We start from the raw sequence: 23,897 nt of genomic DNA on the forward strand, positions 1-23,897 counted from the left end.
TCATTTACATCAGCAGACCAAAATCTCCCTATTATCAAAAGTCCCACTCCTTTAAAAAAAAATCACAACTAAGTTTGAACTCCACATTTATCATTAAGTGCTAAAATGAGAAATAGCTGCCAGAGAGCAGAATGTAGTTATTGCAGATATTTTACAAGAGACAGAAGTTGTTATTGGGAAGGGGAAAGTGATACTACCTCATTTGCAAGAATGTTTCAGGATAAATAAAGAAATGCACAGTCCTTACTGCAAAGCACTGGAGCTCTTCTCTGGACTGACACAGGGGGAATCCATTCAAAAGGAATCCACATGAATAGATTGCCATGATTACACTTCAAAAGCAAAAGGCCTTCCACAGAAACATATTACAGAAGCTCCATGATCATTGAAATTAACCCCCCTGCTGACAACTTACCCATATTCACTGACAGAAGCAAATCACAGTACTACCAATTCAACAACCCCAATCCAAACAAAGTGAAAGTCCATTTTATGCCAATCTTCAAGATCAAAGTTAACCAACTGGCGCGACACCTCCCAAACAATCAGTGATCTCAACTGTCCCGATAGGTCAAAACTGGCACCTGGGTTACAGCAACAGGATTTTGTCCCATAGCAATTGAGACAAAAGGGTATTTAATTACCAAGGCAATAGTGTGTAGACACTATCGCCTATAAAATACTAGTTTACATGTAGACATGAGGAGCAGTGTTATCCCTACTGGGGAAGCACAGTGAGCTTACCAAGACTGGAGGCACAGTGCTCCCAACGCCATTTGGCAGCTCTAAATGAGCATGGGTTGTTTAAAGAACATAAACTCCTCCATGTAATCCTTCAAGCCAACCAGCATGAACATCAAACACTCTAAAGCAGCCTTCGGAAAACAGTCTTTAAATCAACCAATAGATTTATTCCGTCCTTGGAATCAGTGCTTTCACTCACAAGCTTTTTTGGGTGGGGAGAGTCACTCACCTAAGTATTTTAATCAATCTTAAGCATGGATTAGCAGTGGCATTGTAAGAGAGAAATTCTAGTACACAAGCGCTGCACAGGTCAGCCTTCAGTCCCAGAAAAACCTGCAAACTCCAAGTACAGAAGCACCCTCCTCCTCATATTATAAGGGTAGTCCCAGCCTGCATGTGTATTTTAGCCATTAAATTACCAGCAATTTGGCCAGGATTGATAGAGAAGCTCTAGGGAACCTTCCAACACCATTTTCCCCCTGGACAACAAAGCTCGCTCTGACATACCAAGAATGAAAGCAAAGAGAAGCTACTATGAAGCACTTAATATTGCCTGAGGTTATATTACATACTACATTTAACTGCAGAAGGGGGCAGAACAAGGATTTTGAAGCATTTGAAAATGGCTGCACCTTTTAAGTTAAAAACAGAATCAGGTTCCCTCGTTACATAGCAAACAAAAGCCTCCCTCATTCTTGGATCAAGAATGTAGTCTTGGCCAGTTTTGTCATCTGATTTATAACCAAAAAAAAAAATTAAAAATTTAAAAGAACCTTGCTGGCTCTTTAACAGAGAGAAGCCCTAATTGATTCCCACAGTAATTAACCTGCATTTTACCTCAGAGTGTGCTAGTTAAGGAAGTCAGCACAGCTATTTATAACTCATCTCAAATTGAGGGCAGACTGCCTAAAATCTAACACATCCCAGCTGTACTCCTGTTTGAACCAGGGCCAAGGGAATTTTTTAAAGCAATCTTGGCACTGAATGAATGACACCAACACTATGAGAGCATGAGCGGTTGTGTTGTGGTGACGTAGCAGTGGAGGTGGAATGGGAAGGGGGGCAAGCACACTGTAATCCCTCCCTGGCATGCGCTCAGTTCATAGGCCCCAACCCTACTGCCCCTGTATAGTAAAGCCAGGAACCACCCACTGAGAGCTAAACACAGGAAATATCTTTTCCTCCAAACGCCTTGAAGCACATGGCTAATCTGCATAAAGAGCAAAGCCACACCACCCCTGCCAGGAAGGTTAGCAAACATAATCTCTGACTAGGAGGGCTGGCTGCCTACAAGGACTTGGACTTGCGCCGGATAACCCAGAAAGCAGAGAGAACAGATGGGTAAGAACCCCAGCAGCAAACAGCAAAAAACGGTCGCCCACGTGACTCTCCACGTGGCCCTGAATGCCGAAAACTATTGTTTGGCGGCTGGGCGGCTGTACAAAGGCAGCAAAGGCCGCTTCCTATGCAATTTAGGGGAGGAGAAGCAGCAGCTGTTAGGGCAGCTCCATCGCTTCTGGCCCTGCTAGTGCTCACGCTTGGTCAAGAGGAGAGAGACCACTGAACCCCTGGGACCAAAAAGCCACTGAAAAGATGAAAGTGCTCACCAACAAACAAAACCCCAGAAAAACACCAGACAGATTTAATGCAGCTTGGCAAACACACAGATGCAGCTTCTATCATCAGCTGAACTCAGATGGGATCAGAGACAAATGGAAGGGAGAAATTAAATTCCTATTAAAAAAGGAAGCAGCTATTTTCTCAATATACAAATTTTAAGTACGACATTATTTTAGTTCCCCTTCCAAAAAAAAAAAAAAAAACTTTTTAAGGTTTGCTCTGCCAGATTATAAAATATTGATACAAGGAGGGATTTCATACCTAGAGCTGCTACCTACTTGCTTTTAACAGAAAGAATTTCAAGGGTTTCTGCCTCTTATCTTATAGAAGGCACTACAACTCACGCACCCAAAAGAAGAGTGAAACAAACCATTCCAACCTCTCATTCCAGATTCAGAATGGAGCATTTCAATTTAGCTGTTAGCACCCTTGCATACTAAGGTAACTCCCCCTGTCTTGCCCTCATACAATAGCAAAAGGATCTTCTATTTTCAAAATAAAACAATGGAAGAAGTATCCAAGACAAAAAAACACAAATCTCACTTGTTTCTATACCCCTGCTTACCATGCAAGCTGTTAGCATCCTCTTCAGCTGCCAATTCCTGAGGTTGGATCTAGACTAAATTGCCCATTTCCATGATTTCCCTTTCTGCTATAAACCTCATGCCATTTTGTCACAGTTCCCTATCCCTTGGGAGCAGCATTTTCATGGAGCTGCTATGGGAGGCAGAAGAATTTCATTCCAATGATGAAAAAACAGTCCAGATCCAACCCACAATATCCACAGTAATGGAAGATACCAAAACTTAACCCCATTCCACAGGTAATCTTTTATACATACAACCTAATGAAGTAAAAGTTTTCAGGAAAAGGTTTTCATGGAACTAATCAATTTTTCTATTACACTATCTAGTTAAAACCCATTTATACCCCAGCCTTTTCTTCCAAATGTGGATCCCAAGCAGTTTATTTCATTCTTCATTCTTCCATTTTACTCTCTCAACAACCCTGAGGGGAAGGTTAGATTGAGTGGGAGACTAGAGCCAAGGGCACTTGGCAAGCTTCCATGGCAAAGGAGGGATTTCACCCTGGGTCACCAAGATCTTAGACCAACCTTCTAATCCAGAGATTTCCAACCAGTGTGCTGCTGAAGACCCAAGGTGTGCCATGGAATAGGGAAGGATTTTTAATTTTTAATTTATTTTTTAAAATTCCCCTTATGTGGACAGATTGGCCCACCCCCTCCCAAAGTGGCAAATGATGGGTTGCAGCCGGGAGCTAGGCCAGTTTGGGCTGCAGCTGGGCAGGTGCTGGGCCACAGAAGGCTCCTAGTGAGCTCCAGGACTTGGGGGGTGGGAGAGGGGCCTGATGCAGTCTAGTCCCTGGACACAGCTGAGCGCTAGGCCGACCAAGGCCCTGGCAAGATCCAGGGCTTTCAGGGCTGCAGACAAAAATAACACTGTTACAATGCCAACACAATTTTGCTTTATATATATTTTATATTTGCTTTACTCCTGTGATGTGGCAGTGGGAGTAGCCTGGTCACATCTAGTAGAAGCGTCTGGATAATGTCACTTCTGGTGACATGGCAAGGCAGGGAGGAATGGCAAGCTGGCATCATTCCCAGTGTGCCTGGAACAACGAAAACTTTTTCATGGGTGCCTCCACAGTCAAAAAGTTGAAAATGGCTGCTCTAACCACCACACCACACTGGGTAAGAGAGCCACCTTGGTATAGTGGTTAAGAACAATGGCCTCTAATCTGGCGAGTCAGGTTTGATTCCCCACGTCTCCACATGCAGCCTTGGGCTCATCAGCAATTCTGTCAGATCTCTCCCTGCCTCACCTACCACACAGGGTGTCTGTTGCGGGACGAGGAGGAAACAGCTATTGTAAACTGCTTTGAGACTTCTTTGGACAGTGAAAAAGCAGGGTATAAAAGCCAACTCTTCTTCGTATTTGACATCTTGCAGAAATATATGGGAAATAATACTATTAGCATTGTGTTGGCATCAATAGCATGCATTTTAGAAGCATGAAGTTCAGCTTTCTCCAATGATCTTCCTGTCAAACCATTTTACTTGCTTACGATTGGTATGGTCAGATCATGTTCATGTTTAAACATCAACATTAGAGCACTTCTGCTATAGATCCACTGTGTTTTAACCACATTCCTCATTTCAGGAACACTCAACATAGCAGTCTGTTGCACATAATGCAGAGATTTTTTTCAAGAAAATAACAAAACCTCTTTGCCCTACATCAAATAACTTTTGAAGCTCCCCTGGTTCAAAATTGTCTTGTTGAGCACAGAAGGAACTGCTCTTATGAAAAGAGTAACCAAAAACCCTGCTGTGTTGCAAGCCCACCAACAGGCTCTCTGAATCATGACAAGTGAAAACCTTTGAATATACTTCATATGGGTAGTTTTTATCTGCATAGTTGTTCAGCAGAGAAAAGGGAGCTCTACTCTCTGCACATTTAAAAAAGCCTTCTCAGTTACTGCATTTAGACATGCATGCACATGTCTTGCAAAGAGCATAGCTGAGAAGCTTCCAAACCTTGCCCAGTACCATTTGTCTATTACACTAAGTTCAGCCATTGGAAACAGCCTATACCACAAGATGGGCAAGATTTGATTCACAATGAGATAGCAATGAAAAAAAAATCCAATCAATATTCTTTTCTATGCTGTCATTTAGGTATAGACAGCAATCACCAAAATACCTGTGTAAAGGAAAAAAGAGGATATCTATGGCTGCCTTTAAATCAGGAAATTGCCTGAACCCCTTACGCTGGCTTGCCCATTTAGCTTTTACCCCCTACCAAAATAGTCTATGTACTCACACAAAGGGTGGATCTGCAAGATCTAATATACAGGGAAAGGAGTCTTCCTCTGGCACAAGCAACATATTGTGTCAAGGGAAAGCTCCCACTGCTAGAAAGGAGCACCTCTCCTAGAGAAACAGATCACCTATTCCCTTTCACCTTTTTCTTCATCCCGTCTCTTGAACTCCTCCTGTTTAAAATTTTAGAATGTCAACTGCTTAGGTTGACCAATATTTTTGTAGTTACTCTGCAACAATGCAACAATAATATGATGTAAACTAGAAAAAAAGCCTGTTGTACTTAAAAAAAATGAGAGCCTCTTGTGGCGCAGAGTGGTAAGGCAGCTGTCTGAAAACTTTGCCCATGAGGCTGGGAGTTCAATCCCAGCAGCCGGCTCAAGGTTGACTCAGCCTTCCATCCTTCCGAGGTCGGTAAAATGAGTACCCAGCTTGCTGGGGGGTAAACGGTAATGACTGGGGAAGGCACTGGCAAACCACCCCATATTGATTCTGCCATGAAAACGCTGGAGGGCGTCACCCCAAGGGTCAGACATGACTCGGTGCTTGCACAGGGGATACCTTTACTTAAAAATACAATGGGCACTAGGCTCCCCCCTCTCCACCCCGGGCAGGCCAGCCGACCTCTGGAAAGGCCACAGTTGGCCTTCTCAGGGCAGGGAGAAATGCTGGCATTGGCTCCCTTCCCTGCACCATCCCTGGGGCAGGCCCGCTGAGACTTGGAGAGGCTTCAGCAGACCTTTTCAGTATGTATGGGGGAGGAAGAGTGCTGGCAGGGACTCCACTCCTTTCTCCCCCCCCCCCCCCCGCCCTGAAAAAAACCACTGAGGCCTCTCCAGGCCTCAGTGGGCCTGTCCAGGGCAAGGGAGCACTGACGGGGACTCCTTTCCTTTCTCTCCCCTGCCCTGAAAAGGGCCATCGGGGCCTCTTCAGGCCTCGGAGGGCCTGTCCATGGTGGAGAGAAGCGCTGGCTGGGACTCTGTTCCTCCCACCCACCCCTTCACCACTCTGGGAAACCCTGCCGAAGCCTGGCAAGGCCGCGGTTGGAGCTGCTCAGGGAGGCAGGAGTGCTGGTGAGGGCTCACCCCCCCGCCCCAGGCCCTCCGTCTTCCCTCCCAGCTCCCACTTACCAGACTGGCACTTCTTCCATATGTAAGAAGTTAGAGGAGGATGCAGCCAAGGGCAGGATATCCTTCCTGATTGGCCGTTCATTGAATGGATGGCCAATCAAGGATGGAACAGCTGGGACACCCTACCTCAGCGGTTCTGAACCACCGTAAAGCCGCGATCACAACTATTTTAGAGGTAGCGGCAGCGGCCAGGGGCACCCTAGTCGGGCACTCGGGATGTGGGCAGACACCAGCAGAAGCCCCGCAGGAGGACTCAGGTGGCAGAAGCGCCTACTTGGGCACGCTCACCATCAACAAACAGAACCTGCTGGTGCACTTCAAGAGCAGCCTTGGCAGCCCCATGCCACCCAAGCCCCCCAGCGCTGTCGCAGAGTCCTCCGCGTCTCACGCTGCCGTCTACTCGTGCCCAGAGCCCCGCTGCACAGAGACCTTCTCCCAGCAAGCTGCTGCTGCACCACCTGTTGTATGCCCGCCTCTGCCATCACCCACCGATCTGGCGATCCCAAGGAAGGGGCCAGGTGACCCCAATTTGGGTCTTGACCCGAAGGTTGAAAACCACTGCCCTACCTGATTGGTGGTTAGGCAATGAGTCCCAACTCCCCCCAGCACCCCCTTACCGTTTTATTTAAATGTTCAGATCAGATATACTTGCTTGGGAGGGAATGTTGCCTGAACAGGAAAATGTTGCCTATTTACCTGAGGTAAGCCATACCAGTCATAGTTCATCAGATTTGTTATGCAAAGCCCCATCCACAGAAAACTTTTTCACAAATGGATAGGCTTTTCTCCAAAACTAGAGGCTCTCTAGAAGGTATACGAAGCCATTACAACATCTCAAGCCACCACCTACCACCTCATTTTCTAGAAGCAGTAGTAGAAGCAGCAAAGGTGGTGCTTTAAAAAAAAAAACATTCAAGTGATGTTTGTCATTGCCTGCCACTGCATAGGAGAATTAATAAAGCTGTATGATTAGTTACTGAAGAGAAGCCCCCCCCCCCCCGGCTGCTCAGTGAAAGAGCGCCAGCTTTCCCCAAAGAAGGTCCCACTTTAATCTCTGCCTTTTTCACATCCCAGGAGATCTGCTGCCAGTCTGAGTAGACAATAAAGACACTTGTTTATTTTATTATGGGATTTATATTCCACCCTGTCTTCAGAAACTCATTAATAGATCAAGGGTGTGATTCAGTATAAGGCAACCTCTTGTGCTTATGCAGGGGTTTACAGGATCCCAAGGTGTTCCAGATATAGAATAGGGGTGGGGCTCTCTCTGTAAAGCACTATACAGTCCACAACTTAACATTAAAGAAGTCTTATTTGTACTGTTTTAAACCAATTAAATCTGCATAATAAAACAATTGCTCTGAAGTACTCCCTGTTTTATATTGCTGAACGATTCCTTCCTTCTGGACTGGAAACGATTAATACCTTTTCTAAGATGGCAATTTTCACTAATGGTTTTTGTTAAGTTACAAAATATGATGTAAGCATTTTGTTTTTAAATGGCTGCCCAACTGCTTTTGAAGTAATCTGATTTTTAAATAGTGATCCTAATTAATCTGACAGACTAAATACTTGTGCAGAAGGACACTTTTCTTCATGGTTAATGTAAGCTTCTAGAGAAACAAAGATCACAACAGATGCCTCTATTCGATGATAAACTATTGCACAAGTTAGTACCAGAAGAAACACCATACCAGAATATTTGACTGAACAAATCATTCTTTTCTAGTGATAGTATAATGTTATCCTATATACCACAATAGTTGCAATTGCTCCTTTCATCTCTCATCCTTGCTTCCAAAATGCAAGTGTACACTACCTATGGGATAAAGTAGTAGGCTTACCAGCTTACACCTTAACCCAGTTCAGGGAGTCTGTTCATAGAATGTGCAAACTTCTTTGTCTCTTTCTTCTCCAGCTAAAGTTGAATTCTAACCAGATGTTAAAGGAGGAAATTCAACACAAGACATCAGTTCAATCTACTCTTTCTGCCTCAGCAAATTAAGCCATAAACTTACCAGTTACATGACATCATGTTTTCCAAGTTCACTTATCTCAAACTCAAAATTCTGAAAGCTTCCAATCATGCCTATACGAACAATGCAATCATTCCAGAACTTTAATGAACCCTCAGATACCAAACTAAGTCCCTCAAGACCTTTGGGTCAGGAAAGGAAGTAGAGAAACGACTCGTCATAAAACTGAAATTACCAAAAGGTAAAGGTGGGGGGAGGGGAGCTTAGTACAGCTTTTTTTTTAAGGTAACAAAGAAGCATCAATTATTTGGAGAGTGACATTGCATCAGGATTTCAGAGTCATGTTAAGGAAACAGAAAAAAAATGCATGGATTGAAAAATGGTAAGTTATGGTTGACTGCACCTATTTCCTGCAGAGGCACTCAGCACAACAGCAGGAGCAGAGATGTTGCTGAAGGGATGTAAACCAGTGGTGGATGCGTTTGTAGAATGATTACATCAAGGGTTAGAGCCTAGAAAAGCTAGAGGCAGCCAATTTGGGGGGAGGGGGAGTGGGCAGTGGCAGAGGAAATTGGGTCTAAAGGAGAATATTTTAAGGGAGCCACGAAGAGGTTACAAAAACAACGTGATCTCAAGACAGAAGATCTACAGCATGCAGGTTAGTTAATAAATTCCTACAGAAGATGAGATCACACTTGCCAGCATCAATAGGTAAGGAGACAATCCAAAAAGAGGTAGGTAGGCAGGACAGAGAGGTTGTCACAGCTTAGATACTGAAGTCTTCAAGAGGCAAAGTGGGAATATTTCAGACCAAATAACCAATACAAAGATTGAGAGGGTAAATATGAGAGAAGCAGCAGTCAGAAAAGGTTTCAAGCTAGCAGGATTTGGCCAATGCAAACATGCTTACCACAGTAATCTGCATGAGACCATGTAGACAGAAAAAGGCCCTGAAAGAGCAAAGAGCCAACAGAAGAGCTAGTGTGAGGAAACTGGTACATTCACCTTACTAGTCGCTGTTTGCTTTGAATGTATCTATCTTGGTAGAAGGGTAAAATAGTAAACAAACAAAATACTTCATAGGCGAGGCCATTCCATGGGGGAAATTCAGACAAATACTAGCTGGGAAAAAGGATGGGTAGTAGCCATAGAGAACAACAGGGAATGGAGCTTGTTTCTGTATGCAAGCCACCTTAAGGGCTACTTCTTTCATTGTACAGAAGAAACTGAGCAAGGGACTAGCCTACCTGGCAGCTCAGAGGCAACAGCAGCTACTGCTCTTTCTCCATCTTCTAGTAACAATTGTTCTTTATACATCAATGTTTTAAACAGCAATTGAAAATCACATATCCTGCTTAGTGTTTGTCAGTGTCAAGTGTGCCTTGAATAGTCAAGCAGGGTTATGTGATGCATACTAGCCTAAGCCCTACAATTTGCATGTTACCTGGACACTAGTGGCAACTCACAATTGGCCTATGATGGTCAGGTTGCTATCCAGCTCAGACCAAATCAGACTGTACCAATAGCCCTTGAAGAAGAAGGGCATGAACAACCCAATGTATACTACTTTTGGAAAGCCCCACACAAACAGTCTCTTGCAATGACACAAAGGACTAGGAATTTTGTGTACTTTTGAAATGGCACAGTATAGCAGGAGCTTGTCTGTGCCTACTTGTTTACACCAGACATCTACATATTAGTTCAGGTGGACTGCTTATAAAAGCAGTGTTAGCAATGCCAAGAGTTGTTCAGCAAGTTAGGGAGGAAACAAGCAAAAAAGAAGAGAGATAGATCCTGGATGCAGATCAGCAGATACTGAAATTCATTTGCCCGTGCCAGAGGGAGAGGAGGAACAACATACGGAACAAAAACCTTTCAGTGATTTAAGAACAAGTATAGCAAGAAGCCATAACACTATCAGGCATGGCCAATTTTACTTTTACAGGGTTGTCAAGTCTTAAAAGACAGCTTCTCCCACTGATTTGCAATCACAGTAAATGGTACTTATCAACAACATTTTTAAAGGATAGCATGCATTGTCAAACAAAGGCAACTTCTTCAGGTAGCTGTTGCGCCAGAGAGCTTTTGCCGTAATTTTGTGGATAGTAATCTAAGATTTAAGTGCTTCAACATTTATTAGTTGGGTATTCTTTGCAACAGCCACACAAGGTATGTCAATTTCCCATAGGAACAGCAGGAGATGAGCTAGGGCCACAGACCTCCCATTGAGTTCAAGCCTATGGTGCAAATTTAAACTAAGGCCTCTAATTCATAACTTTCTCAATTGCCACCATAAGCAGTTGCAATGTGGATATGAATTCAATATAGGATATTTTAATGCAGAAGTTTAAAATGTAACTGTATTAACCTCTTATTGTGTTAATCTTCTGAGGTGTTTGAACATGTATCATTTACAATCTTTGTACTGACTGGCAGGATGGAAAATAGAAACTTAAAAGATAAATTGTCAAATTCTGGTCACATGCTCCTCAAGAATGAACAATGCCATATAGCCAACTACATAGTTCCTCCAGTGGACCACCATTTGCAGAAGAGCAGGACAGTAAGTTCTGCCAATTCCCCTGGAAACCACTGACCTCCAGAACCAACATTTCAGAGGCCTGTGGCCTGCAGCAGCTGGGGGAAATGGAAGAGTCCTGCTCCAGAGTCCAGGCTAGATATATGCCTGTGGACATGGAATGCTAATTGTTACATTTTTCTAGGAATTCAAATTCACATTTCTTTCTTTTATTCTCAGTTAAATAGTGAATAAAGTGTGATTTCATGACATCCACACAGACACACACACATTCAAGGCCCGTTATAATTTATTTATTGTATACTTCCATTTCTAGTCCACCCCTTCCCGCAAGCTGGCTCAGAGAAGCTCACCACATGTATTAACACTGAAGTCATAAAACATTTTAAAATTTAGCATTTTGCCGTTCCACAACCACCACTATGTCTTGCTGGCCATTCTGTTTCCATGGTGGGATGTTTTCCAAAAGTCTAGGGAAGGAGACCTGTGTAGAGAGAGGAGCATGCAGAGGGGAGGTGGAAAGAGGCCCAAAGCTTACACAAAACTATGCCAGTGCATTTAAAAAAATCAATTGCATTTTTCTGCTTTAGCCATATGCAACAAGTCACTAGACAAAGCAGCCAAAAACTTGTACCTTCACCCTCACCTTCTCCACAGAACTCGGATAATGCAATTAGCATTGTGTGCTCTGGTGCTCACTGAAGTCCGAAGCAGCCAGAGCCACAGCACAGAAAGAGGAGGGGAGCCAACTGGCACACCGGCGGCAGCACTGCCCTCCCCTCTGCGCCACTGGCCGCTTCGGGCTTCAGTGATCGCCGAAGCGGCCAAAGCATGCCAGAGCGCAAAACCCTAAATGCAATCCAGGAGCTTCAGGTTTAGACGTATCTTTCAAATAAAATTTTCTTTTAAGCCGAAAGTGACAAGAACTAAGTGATGAAATATACTAATAAAATTGGCACAACAAAAATAGTTTTCTTGTAGTAACCAATGAATATTAACTGGCCCTGCCAGAGGAGGCGTGATCTCATTTGTCTTATTATGACAGTGCCACTGATGTTGTCATTATCATACCTATGGGGAGAAAACAGCCTATCAAAATCATTCAATTTTCACTGCAGTAGGGTTTGAGAGTTTAGTTCACCATCACTTTGTTCATCAAGATGCACTGGCTCAGAGGAAATAAGGATTTGGACTAGGGCTGCAGTTATGTTGTCATCTGAGTGATCATACAAGGAACTCACTCCCTGACTTTTTAGAAGTGGCCTTACGGGCTGGTTGTGAAGACAGACACTGGTCAAACATGGCTCATGCCACAATGGATAGCCCTTTAACATAGTGAGGCATGACCCAAACACTATATTGTTACATACCACCATCTAGCCAGCACCAAGAGGCGAATGGAAGTATCTGCCATATTAACTGTTTCAAAAGCACCACCATTAGAAAGTAAGGCCCTATTTCTGGTTTAGTTCCTGTTCTAGGAAAAGACAAGTCTTTTAACAGGCCACTGTTAAACTTGGCATTCGTGTTTAATCATTTACATCAAGTTAATAAACACCCATTTTCCTTTTAAAGCCACTCAGAGTGCATGTTCTCAAATCTATCTGAACTAAAATTCAACCATCATTCATGAACTAGTACGCAAAGTATGGAGATATGAACATCGCAGAGCAAGTGGCTGAGACTTTCCAACATGCAATGCGAGCAAGTAAAGAAAGCAGAGAGTTCCTCAAACAGCATTTTAATGTATGTTTCATGCGTGTTTATGAGTTGGGCTCTGCTTTTCAGACTGAAAGGCTTCATGCATGCTAGTACATGGATTGATCAGGATGCTGCAGGGTAGAAAATTTTCCACAGTATTTTCCAATATTCTATTCTTCTATGGAAAATTTTCCACCTCATGCATATAAATATAGTCTGTTTAGCTGTGTGTGTCAGGGCTGTTGTGCAGCAAAAAAATCATGATAAAGGAACACGGACAAGCCCCAATGATAGTAAATAGTCCAAGCTTGTACACAATGTACCTGACTGCTTATTGATAATATTAAATTCTTAACATTTAAATTATTTAAATTAGAATATTCTCCAGAAAATTTTCCAATTCAGGTTTTTCCAGAAAATCCTTCTCACTGCTGACTAGAAGAAGAATTGGTTCTTATCTGCCACTTTTCTCTACCAGGAGTCTCAAAGCAGCTTACAATTGCCTTCCCTTTCCTCTCCGTGTAACAGACACCCTGTGAGGTAGATGAGGCTGAGAGGGCCTGATATTACTGCTCATGCAGAATAGCTTTATCAGTGCTGTCGCAAGCCCAATGTCACCCAACTGGCTGCATGTGGGGGAATAAAATTCAGCTTGCCAGATTAGAAGTCTGCACTCCTAACCACTACACTGGCTAGGGAGTATCTTCTAACAGCAATACCCAGAACCACCTCAAAGTAGGCTACATGCTACAAGTAGGCAACATGCTACAACACACACCCCTTCATGTTTCATGTTGCATTCTGCAACAGACCTTGCAAGACATCCTTCTCCAACTCAATCAGGAGTAAGCAAATATTTTTTTTCAAGTTAAATATTATAAATATGGCACATCTTATATTACTACAGGTTGGATACTGGGGCCAGACACTCTGATCTAGCTTTCAGCTCTTCCCCCAGAAACTCTACTAAGCCTATGATCTTCTTTTTGTTTTATAAATCCTGCCCTTACTCTGTAAATTTCTCCACTCGTCGTTAGTTAGGATACTTACTTCCTAACTGATTCAGTAGCAGAGCACCTGTTTTGTGAGAAGGTCCAAGGTTCAATCTTTGGCATCTCCAGTTCCAAAGATTAAGCAGTAAGGCTGCAGTAAGACCTCAGTATCTAAGACCCTGGAGAACTGCTGCCAGCCTAACAGACAATACTGAACTTGGTAGATAAAATGGTCTGACTCAGCAGAAAGCTTAACCTGTTTGAATAAGCAGTTTTGTTCAGAATTTATGACGTGTGAAGAGACTCAACAAAATTCCATGTTTTGCAATAAAATACATGTTGTGTAATTTCCAAATTGCGAGTATAGCCTGACAAATCAGGAAGAATGCTTAGGCAATGTATCTTTCTTTGGAGAGGGGGTTAAAATATTGTTTTGTATGGATTCAAGAAAGGATACTTTCCTAGAAAGTACAGCATCTATACTTAATTGTATGTTGTTATTTAGCAGTATCTAGCAATTAATATGCATTCTTCTTTAAGAAATAAGTGTGAAAATGGGTAACTCTTCATAAATCATTGTTCTCTCTTGACAGTTTAAATCATATGGCTTCAGAGACATTCCACCCTGACAGAGAAGTTACAAGGGTTAAACCTCAGTCAGCTTTCACTGTGTGGAAAGTCTGAAGCACTTTCTTTATTTTTCCAAGATAGGGTTTACTCCTTGGTGGCCCTACAGAATGTACTCAGCTTAATTATTCATTCCTTCCAATCCATGAACCTAAGAGAGTCAATGTTAAAAGCCCCTTAAAAGAGGCAACGGGTACAAAGTAAAGGTTGAAGAACCCTGAGCCAAGAGAAAAGGCAAAATATAAATAAAATTTTAATACATAAAGAAATGTAATAAATTGTATTGCCAAACATAATATATGTCAGATTAGGATGAAAGACCTAGGTTACCTTAGCGGGTAACCTTGGGGAAGTCACATTCTCTCAACAACCTACCTCACATGGTTGCTATGAGAATAAAATGAAAGAAGGGAGAATGCTGTAAGTCAGTGGTCCCCAACCTTTCTGAGGCTGGGGACCGGCAGGGCATCGGGCCGCACCTGCGCGGACCACGGCCGCGCTGCGGACCACGCCCGTGGGCCACGCCCGCGCATCGGGCCGTGCCCGCACGGGCCACGCATGCGTGATGCGTGACCTGGCCCTGATTCCCTCTCCCTGCCCTCCCGCAGTAAGAAGCTTCCCGGGCCGCAAGCTTGCGGCCTGGGAAGTTTTTTACTGCGGGGGGGGGCGGGGAGAGGGAGCCGCGGCCCGGCGCCATGGCCCACAGGTTGGGGACCACTGCTGTAAATCACTTTGGGTTCCCATTTAGAAGAAAAGCATAAATGAAATCTATGTCTCTAATAGGGACATGTGGCCCCAATCTGTGGACACTGATGCTGAACAGATTTTTCTGCAAGCTTGGTTTCCAGAAAAACCTGAAGAAACTTGTTTTAAAAATTGGGGTTCAAACTCTATCCAAATTACCACAGTGGCCACAGCAGGGGCCAGGAGAGGCTTTGGGCCTGGGTTTGGAAGCAGAGGATGCCAGAAACTGACCCAGGTTTAAAAGTGGCTCCCAGGCACTGTTGCTGGGCTTGAGGTGGGTGCTGGAGCCTGGAGTCACACCAGGCTCAGCAACAGCCGGGGGGGGGGGGGATACTTAACAAAGGGGGAATCAGGCAAGGACTGCAGGAGTCTCTCCCCTGCCCCAATGAGCCAGAATGAATGATCTGGATGTCCTCACTGCTCCCCACTAAGCAAGCAAGCCTGCTTGCACACTAAGCTTTAAGGAGGAACTGGGGGGGGGCTTATTGTCACCCAAGCCAGTAACCCCCCTTGCCTTATCAGCAATCAAGGGAACTGTGCAGCAAGGGTATGCAAGTCCTTGCTCCCTGCCCCCACTAGCAGCCAGAAAGTCATGAGGGGCAGTGAGGTACAGCAGTCCTCACCCCACACACCCTGGAAATGAGGGAGCTAGTAGATAGTGGCAGTGATTGGGGCGGGGGGCTCAGAGATGCAGGGGTAACAGTAGCAAGGGAAAGGACTCCCCCCCCCAAAAAAAGTATCATTCATCTCCCAAATTGTAAACAGTATAATCATCAAGAAGCAATATAGTTGGAAACCCCCAAGAAATGAGCTGAGGTACCACTGAATTTGGTGAACATCTCACCCAAAGATGCATTTGTACAAAGTAGCAAGAATCAAACCAAGTTTCAGCATGTGAACACTAATTATGATCACCTGAAATGAGCCTCAAATTCTGGTGCCCCCTTCTCTCTCTTACCTACTATGATTCCTTCTTGGTACCTGCTACCATCCAAAATTTATTCCATGGCTGTCATTCCCAGTACTGGTCTGAATGCAAATCCTAGCTTGCCTAATTTGGATATAATCATAAAACATCATTTGCTAAGGACTAAGGAAGGGAGAAGAGATACCAGGCTTGTTCATGCAATTCCAAACCATGGTTGGCACTGGAAGTGAACTGAGCCAAAGGCAACGGACTCTGGCTCAATATAGCATTGACTCTACAGACCACTAGCAAACAACTTTTGTACTTAATTAGGCTTAACAATTATTTTAATTCTTTTAGAGATATAAAGACGTTACACCTAGTACTGAAACACTAACCTACTTTTATTGGGTAATTCTAAATAATTTTAAATTTTAGTGAACATTTTCTAAGCATTAGATTTAGGAACTCTGATTTATTTCCAAAAAGTTGTTTCATTAGGTATACTGAACTGCAGGTTCTTTGTATGAGAAACAGCATACTGCCTCACGTGGATGTGAGAAGATGAAAGCACATTTTAAATTCACTGTGGGAGGGCAGGTTCATACATTGGGTTATACCTTTTAGTATATTTCTAGAAAAGGCAGGGGCATTTGGTTCTTCTCTAGAAGCAGAGGTTTTTTGCCAAAGTTACATTGCTAAACTGCTGAATAATGCCAAGACCTGCAAGTTCAGGACTCCAGGTGCACAGAGAAATATGAAACCCTCCTCAAACCATACCTAATTATATCACATGGGCAGATCACTATACTGTTCTGTAACAAGCAATTCATTAATCCTAAGAGAAGTAGTTCTTCCTGTTTCAGTCTTGTTGGTGCTTATTCTTCCCTCAGCTTGCCTCACAAGGCAAGTTTGGACACTCTTTCTTTAAACACACAGCAAACAAAGACAGAAGCAACTGCTGCATTAGAGAGGTGGAAGAATGACCTTGTAAATCAAGGTACAGAAAAACTAGAAACCAAAGACTTAAGGTCTTGTTCTTAGCTATTGTATAGACTCAAACTATCACGTCACTAAAACTTGAGGTTTCCAGTGTTCGTTTAAGCAGTATACTAGGTGTTCGGGCATTTATTTTTAACTAACAGGTAATCCAAAATGAGCCTCACAGGCAGAGAACTATAAACTAAATCTGATGACTTAACTTTCTGAAAGAATGCATACATTTTCCAACTTTACACCTGGTTCAACAGCATGGATGGAAAACTGGCGAGTGAGAATGCGGCAGCTAAGTCTGCCAAAATATCTAAGGTTGCTTTACCACTGCCCAGCACCCATGAACAAACAAGGAACTTAAAAGGTCACTTTCTTGCTTGTCACATCTACCTGTTTCTGGATGATGACATACAACTGTATCGTGAGTGAAAGCCAGTTGCTGTGTTAGTGAGTTGCAGCATTTCTGAACTGCTGCTCTACTTGTAACAATTTATACAAATGGGCTGATGAGTTTTTTAGATAAGTTTTAGATAAGTTTTTTATCTAAGTAAACTTCATGTTACATTAGCTGCTACTGTTTCCAATGCAGATTTTAAAGGGAGAAAGAGAAAAGTTTTACCCTCCTGCCCTAACCAGTGGTATCTATTATCCCTTTGTCATTTTCATAGCCACAATTTCCTCCCAATATACACGCACTTGGAGACGCCCTCTAAAGCACAGCATAAACAAAACCCCGCCCCATCAAGTCATGCTTCCTTCCTTACACTGAATCAACCATAACTTTCTCTTTCCCACCATCTCATTTTACTACATCAGGCCAAAGTGCAGGAGCACACACATTGATTCAGAATGCAATTTCTCAAGGACCCTGTACAGTTTATCCTCAGAATCTGGTGGTGGGTTGCCCTTTGTTATTGCTAGAAGACCCTGATGAGCAGAATAAACCCACTAATTCTTTTAAGTTTTTGTTTGTTAATCGCCATCAAAGTATCATGTAACAATGGATTTCCTAGAAAGAGGACCCATTCTATTCTATAGATAAAGACACTGTTCTTAACATTATGGCAAATATTATGGTTTGAAACTTTCCAGTCATTGTACTTTTCCATTTTCTAATATTTATGTGTTGCGGATGTGGACCTTGGGATTCTGTGCTAAGATAATTGAGGTTTGAATTCATGATGCATTGGAAGTTCTGTGTTTTCATCCAGTTTGTTAGGAATTCCCAACCTATTTTCATGTAAACAATTTTTATGGTTCAGTGACTATTTACAAGCTGGTTTTGTTACATAGATCTTAAAAACTGTCTGCTATTTGTTTTAAGCAGGAAAACTTGCAGCTCCATCTCACTCCAACCAGAAAATACAACAGTAAAGACAATATATTGTCTCAGAATAGATGCAAGGTTTCCTAATTGTAGCTAGGAATCCCTCCACCTGCACAAAAATCCCCCACCTTCCTCATATTTTCTGTGCCAGCCATAGTGTATACACAGAGTAGTATTTGCACTGGTGTTGACTAACCATGGCTCAAGACAGAATTTAAAGCAAACTCTAGTGAAAAATGGGATGGACAACATTGCAGACTCTAGGCTGCACTGGTGAGCTCCAAAAGGGAACCATGGTTAGACGATCAAGAATGTTAAGCTTGTATTAGTCACTGACTATCTGAACAAACACACTTTGCCAAGCATTCAGAAGTACAGCATTGAGAAGATTCATATCCTTGAGTAAAAATAATGTGAGTTTTAGGAGTGAAAAGGGGCAGGAAGCTCACACCTTGCTTTTTTGTTGATTAGTATCCTCATAGCCAACAAATCTCTAACAGTTGCCTCTTCAGCTTGAGGACTGTGTGCTAAAGCTCTAAAATCAGTCTAACTGAAAAAAAAGAGTACCTTAAACATTTCAGAGGGCTTTCCTCCTTTTATCCACTACATATAAAAGCTTCTGATGCCAGGGAGATCTCTCCCTGCAGGGCACAATTTGTGAATGAACTGTTTCAGTATAACACTGAACATTACACATAAAAAGGGGGAAAGATGAGCTGACAGTGAAAGAGGCTGATTAGTTCCAAAACTGGCAAGAGATTCTGACCAGAAATGGTTCATAAAGTAACAATGTGACTTACTCTGTAGGATATAACTCAACTAAAAGCCTTGGGATGTCATTAGTATAAAAACAACTGTACGTAAAAAGCCAAAACCAGAGATGCTCAGCCATTCCCAGTGGCAAATTCGGCACCTCCAAGACAGTAACTGAGCCTTCCTTGCCTTTAAAAACATAATGTTTTAATTCAGGGTGAGCAACATGGCACCTGCAGACTTGCATGCATATCAAGAAGCCAGACAATTAGAAAAATAAAAACAAACCCAGGAGTGCCTGATTCCCATAGCTGCTAAAGGCATACTAAGGGCCTTATTTTTTCAGCAGTAGTGTTTCCCCATCTTGATGCACTAATCCAAGGAATGACCTCTGAGACACAGAAGCACCTGATGGCTTTGAGGACATTAGAGATCTCTTGACCTTAACATATCTCCCAACCAGTCATCAATAGGAGCTAATATATGGGAAACCCCTCTGGGGAAGGCTTCTTTGAGGAACTTAGGGTCAAAAAGCTTGCTATATTTTTCACAGGGCAAGCTCCAACCTCATATGCACAAAGGGTTGGCTTAGACAAAAGTTTCATCTGACATTGTGAAGTTCTCTGTACACTCCACCTCTCCCTTGATCGATGGTAGAAAGTGCTATCAACTTGGGTGCTGACTTATGGCAACTTCATAGGATTTTCAAGGCAAGAAACAAACAAGAGGTGGTTTGCCATTGCCTGGCCCAGTACTTCTTTGGTGGTCACCCATCTGAGGGCTAAGCAGGGCAGATCCCACTGCAAAGACCTGATGAGATCAGGCAAGCCAGGCCCATATACATCAGCCCCCTCTAATGCTTCTAATTAAGTCCAAACTATACACTGCCACTACTTGCTAACTACCATTTGTGCTTCACTTCAAACTATGGCTTGAATCCAGGTATGCATAGGAAATACAAACCATACTTTGCAGTTTAAGACTGTAGTTTGCCTCTGTTTGCATGCTGAACAATGCATACCTCGTTGATTTTTATTTAATTAATTTATTTGAGAATTTCTATACACTCCCTTGTGACTAAGCTCAGAGTGGTTTACAGCCATTTTTTAAACAGTGCATATAGCCAGGTATAGCAGTAAAAATGTGAAAACATTAAAATGATTAAAATTTTATTTCTACTTAAAACCACTAGCCCTATGGGGACGGGGGGGGGGAAGGGGGGTAGAGGGAGGTAAGATCTTCAGTCAGTTTTTCCATTGCCTTCAATGTTAAGCTGGGCGGAAGAGCTCCATTTCACAGACCCTGAGGAACTCTGTGAGTTCCAATAGGGCCCTGATCTCTCCCAGGAGCTCATTCCACCAAGTGGAAGCCAGGTTGAGGCCAAGCATACTTTTCTTTGGGGCCAGGAAACCCAAGCAGTTGGTATTAGCTGATTGAAGAACTCTCAGAATTCAGATAACCATTCCTCAGATATGCAGGGTCCAGAATCTTGAATTTGATCTAGAATTCAACTGGCCATTCTGAACATGCAATGGGAAGAACAAGGAAAATTGGAATGTCATACTCACCTAGTTTGGCATTTCCACCAGAATCAGAATGTTACTTCAGTTTGAGAAGCTCTACTCTACAGAGCAGATTATTTGCATAATGCTATGGATGGGGAAGTAAAAATCCAATATCAAAGTTAGGGATTTTAAAAAACTCTAATATTTTATGACACAGTTTGTGATTCCAAGGTATTACAGCAGATTGGTATCTAAAAAACAAATACCTAGCACTAATATAACTCAATACCTGTATTTTTAAACACCTCCATGGTTCACTTACTATTTCAGTTATAAGTTAAGTCTCAACTTCGCATGTCAGGATGAAAAAATATCTCACAAGAACATAGCTAAGTGGAAGCCTGCCAAAAGATGAATGTTTAAGTAAGGCTTAAAATGGTTAAATGAAAATCCAAAGCTTGCTTCAGAAGATCAACTAACCTTCTTCCACATAGTAAAATAAATTAAGCAAAAAAGGGGTTTTATACAAGAACTGTAACATTCACAAATCAACCTTACAAAATCTTTCCCATTTTCCCTAGAAGCGTCAGAGTCTATGCTAACCACTCAAAATTGATCAGGAGCTCTCTAGATTTCCACTCTATACTTCAAGACAGAAAATCTGTTCTCTTTACTCACTTTGATGTTTCCAGGTCAGAAGTGCCATATTATGCAGAAAGTCTGTATCTATCCTAGCAGCAGCCACACATTCATAGCCATAGGAATGCAATATTATGAAGACAATCATTCTGTAATGATTTTTTAATTTTATTTTACTCCATACAGGTTATATTTTCAGAGTTCTCTTGGCTGCTTTAAATACGTTGTGACATTCTACCTGAGGTGCTGAGCAACAGATAACAGAAATAGTTAAGTATTGCAAAGACATCTACACAACTGAGACCTATCTCACTTTGCTGAAAGCTGGGATTTGGTCACACTACAGAGGTGAACTACAGAGACTTCTGGATCAGTTATAGCAAGGGACATGGAGCCATGCAATATAAACAAAGATTTTATGTATTTTATTTTTACTTTTTCATGCCTATACACTACCCCCAAAACATACCTGTACTATAGTCCCAAAAAGACCAATACTCAATCCAAAATTTGTACTGCTGAGAAATTTTTCTATGTCCACTCCACCCTCCTGTGTTCACCTTTTGCCTTGAGAACCCTAAGGGGTAGCAATAAAAAGGCTGCAACATGATGGCACTTCCCACCAGCAAGGCATCAGGAAACTCCCTACTAACTCCAGACAGAACTAAAAGGAACTTAAAAGATGGTGCTTGCCTCACTCAGTGAGGCCAACTCATGCATCAATAAGCAGTTTGATTGCACAACAATTATTTTTGTTTATGCACTGTAACAATTCCAGATGTTAATGCATTACCCCTATACATGCATCCTTGCAAAGCTCTAACCAATTCTAATCACGAACTGGACACAAATGCTAAAAACGAACCAGAATGTATCTGATGTAAGATATACACACACCTAAAATAGTGGATGCTGGTTCAAATCTCTCATCTGGCCATGGTATTCAGCAGGTATCCTTGGGCCTAACTGACCTCACAGGGCTGTTGTAAGGATACATGGGGTAGGGGTAGCCATGCATGTCACACTCAACTCTTGAAGAAATAAAATGTAGTACGTATAGGCAATGCATACAGTCTATTCCTTGCCAACATCAAGGGCCTCTTCACGTGTTTCATTTTCTTAAGAGTATAGATGTTTTCTGTGCACTTTTAAAAATTCTAAAAGCGTGATTGTAAACTCTGCATCCATGTACGGTTGCAGCAGCCCCCTTGCCTAGTACATATTCAACAGCAAACCTTGCTCTGCTGATCCATAATGTGTGAAATAACTCAATCTCACAACTAATACCCATGTTAAGACATTTGGTGAGATTTTAAAATCCTGCTTCAGTTCAAGAGCAGCTACTCAACATATAGAAATAGAAATTCAAAAGATTATATGAATGGCATAAGAATAAAAATAGCTGAAGTAGCTGAAGCTATCACTAAGTAAAGAACACAAGGGAGTCAGGCTTTTTTAAAAAGTGCAATGCTTAAACTCTACAAATCACAATGTAAGATCTCATCATTCAACGTCAAAGCTAAAAACTGTAGGAGTCCAGCAGGGGAATGAGACCACAGATGACCATCTCTTATCTGCTTAAGTAAGCCCACTGCACAGAAAGAACCAATAAGCAACTTACTACATGTAAGTTCCTTATTTAAGTTTAAAAAAAATATCCAAAGCCATTTTCACAAATGCAATACACTTAAGATGCTAGTTATAAATGAGTTTATATATTTCCAGCATACAAATACCAACTATTCTCATACTCTTTATTCTTGAGCCCAAATTGGTACAGCAATCCAAACTCCTACTTTAAAAACAAAAATCCCAGTCTTCCCCCTTGTCAAGAACATCAAAAAGGAGGTGCTCAGGCTATAATAGTTTGAAGGAGGCACAACCGTTGTAATTCACTATTTGATTCTGCAACTTATTAAGTGTTTAAGACAACTTCTGAAAAGGATGAAGTCCTGAAGCACACAGATAAATCCTTATGGACCCACAAACTCTCTGGGGAAATCACATAATGGGGAAAAAACAAGCAACAAATTTGTTGCTTCGGTCCCGCAGAATCTATTCCAGGCTGAATAGGAATCAACAAGCAAATGGGGGGGGGGGGGACTACAAAAAGATACAAACAAAATGCCATCGCCTTCCTCTTTGTTTCAGACATAATACAATGAGGGCAGCCTGTCTGTGGATCTGCTTCTGCTGAGCCTCCTCAAGGTCACAGCCAATTTCAGCTGTGGAATAAAAAAAAAGCAAAAAGTGGCAGTGATGCTCTAGGTTATGGCTGGTAGAAAAAGCAGAGTGTAAAAGTTTATGAGCTCATCAGGATTGTTGTACCATTACATCAGAGGCAATTATAAATGGCCAAGAGCAGGAGATGGGGAGCCAATCAGATCACAGATAGGATGTCAACCTAAGACCAACTGTCTCCTGGCTTTGACAGAAGGATTTTACCTCCATAATTCAAATCCCAAACCAAAGCAATCTGCACTTACTACTCCAATCACTGAACTGTTTACCAGCACTTCCCAGCAGAAGCTCAAGACATCAGGACTGGCAGAAAAAGGCCAGCTAAGAAAATGGCTACAGCTTGCCTGGGCAAGGGGAAAGATGTCAGCGAGGGTCACTTGCCCTCTCCTTAGCCCCTGAAAGCGCCATGGGGACCTGCCTGTGACCCACAAGTCAAGAAGGAAAGCTGTGTGAGGGGGGAGGAAAGAGTGGGGCATACCAGAGCTTCAAACAGCAGCAATCTTGCCTAAGCACACCCTCTTTTTTCCCTCCCCCAGCCCAGCAACATAGAGCTATTTTTGCCACCCCAACCAGAGTGGCAAGCCTTGTCCCCCCACCCCACCCCAGGACCCTCT

General features: G+C 42.6%; 1 protein-coding gene across 3 annotated transcripts in view; it reads right to left on the bottom strand.

Annotated features, from left to right (window-relative positions):
* ARID1A (AT-rich interaction domain 1A) overlaps positions 1–23,897 on the bottom strand; it is a 101,323-nt gene that overhangs the window by 75,294 nt on the left and 2,132 nt on the right. Inside the window, exon 1 of one of the 3 annotated variants that reach the window (XM_077337715.1) lies at positions 9,563–9,704. The exons of the other annotated variants lie outside the window; for them this stretch is intronic. The gene's annotated coding sequence lies outside the window, so the exon portion shown is untranslated. Of the gene's footprint in view, positions 1–9,562; positions 9,705–23,897 lie in introns of those variants that run through there. 3 annotated transcript variants of the gene reach the window in all.

Source organism: Paroedura picta, chromosome 5 (genome assembly GCF_049243985.1).
Source record: "Paroedura picta isolate Pp20150507F chromosome 5, Ppicta_v3.0, whole genome shotgun sequence".
Taxonomy (NCBI): Eukaryota; Metazoa; Chordata; class Lepidosauria; order Squamata; family Gekkonidae; genus Paroedura; species Paroedura picta.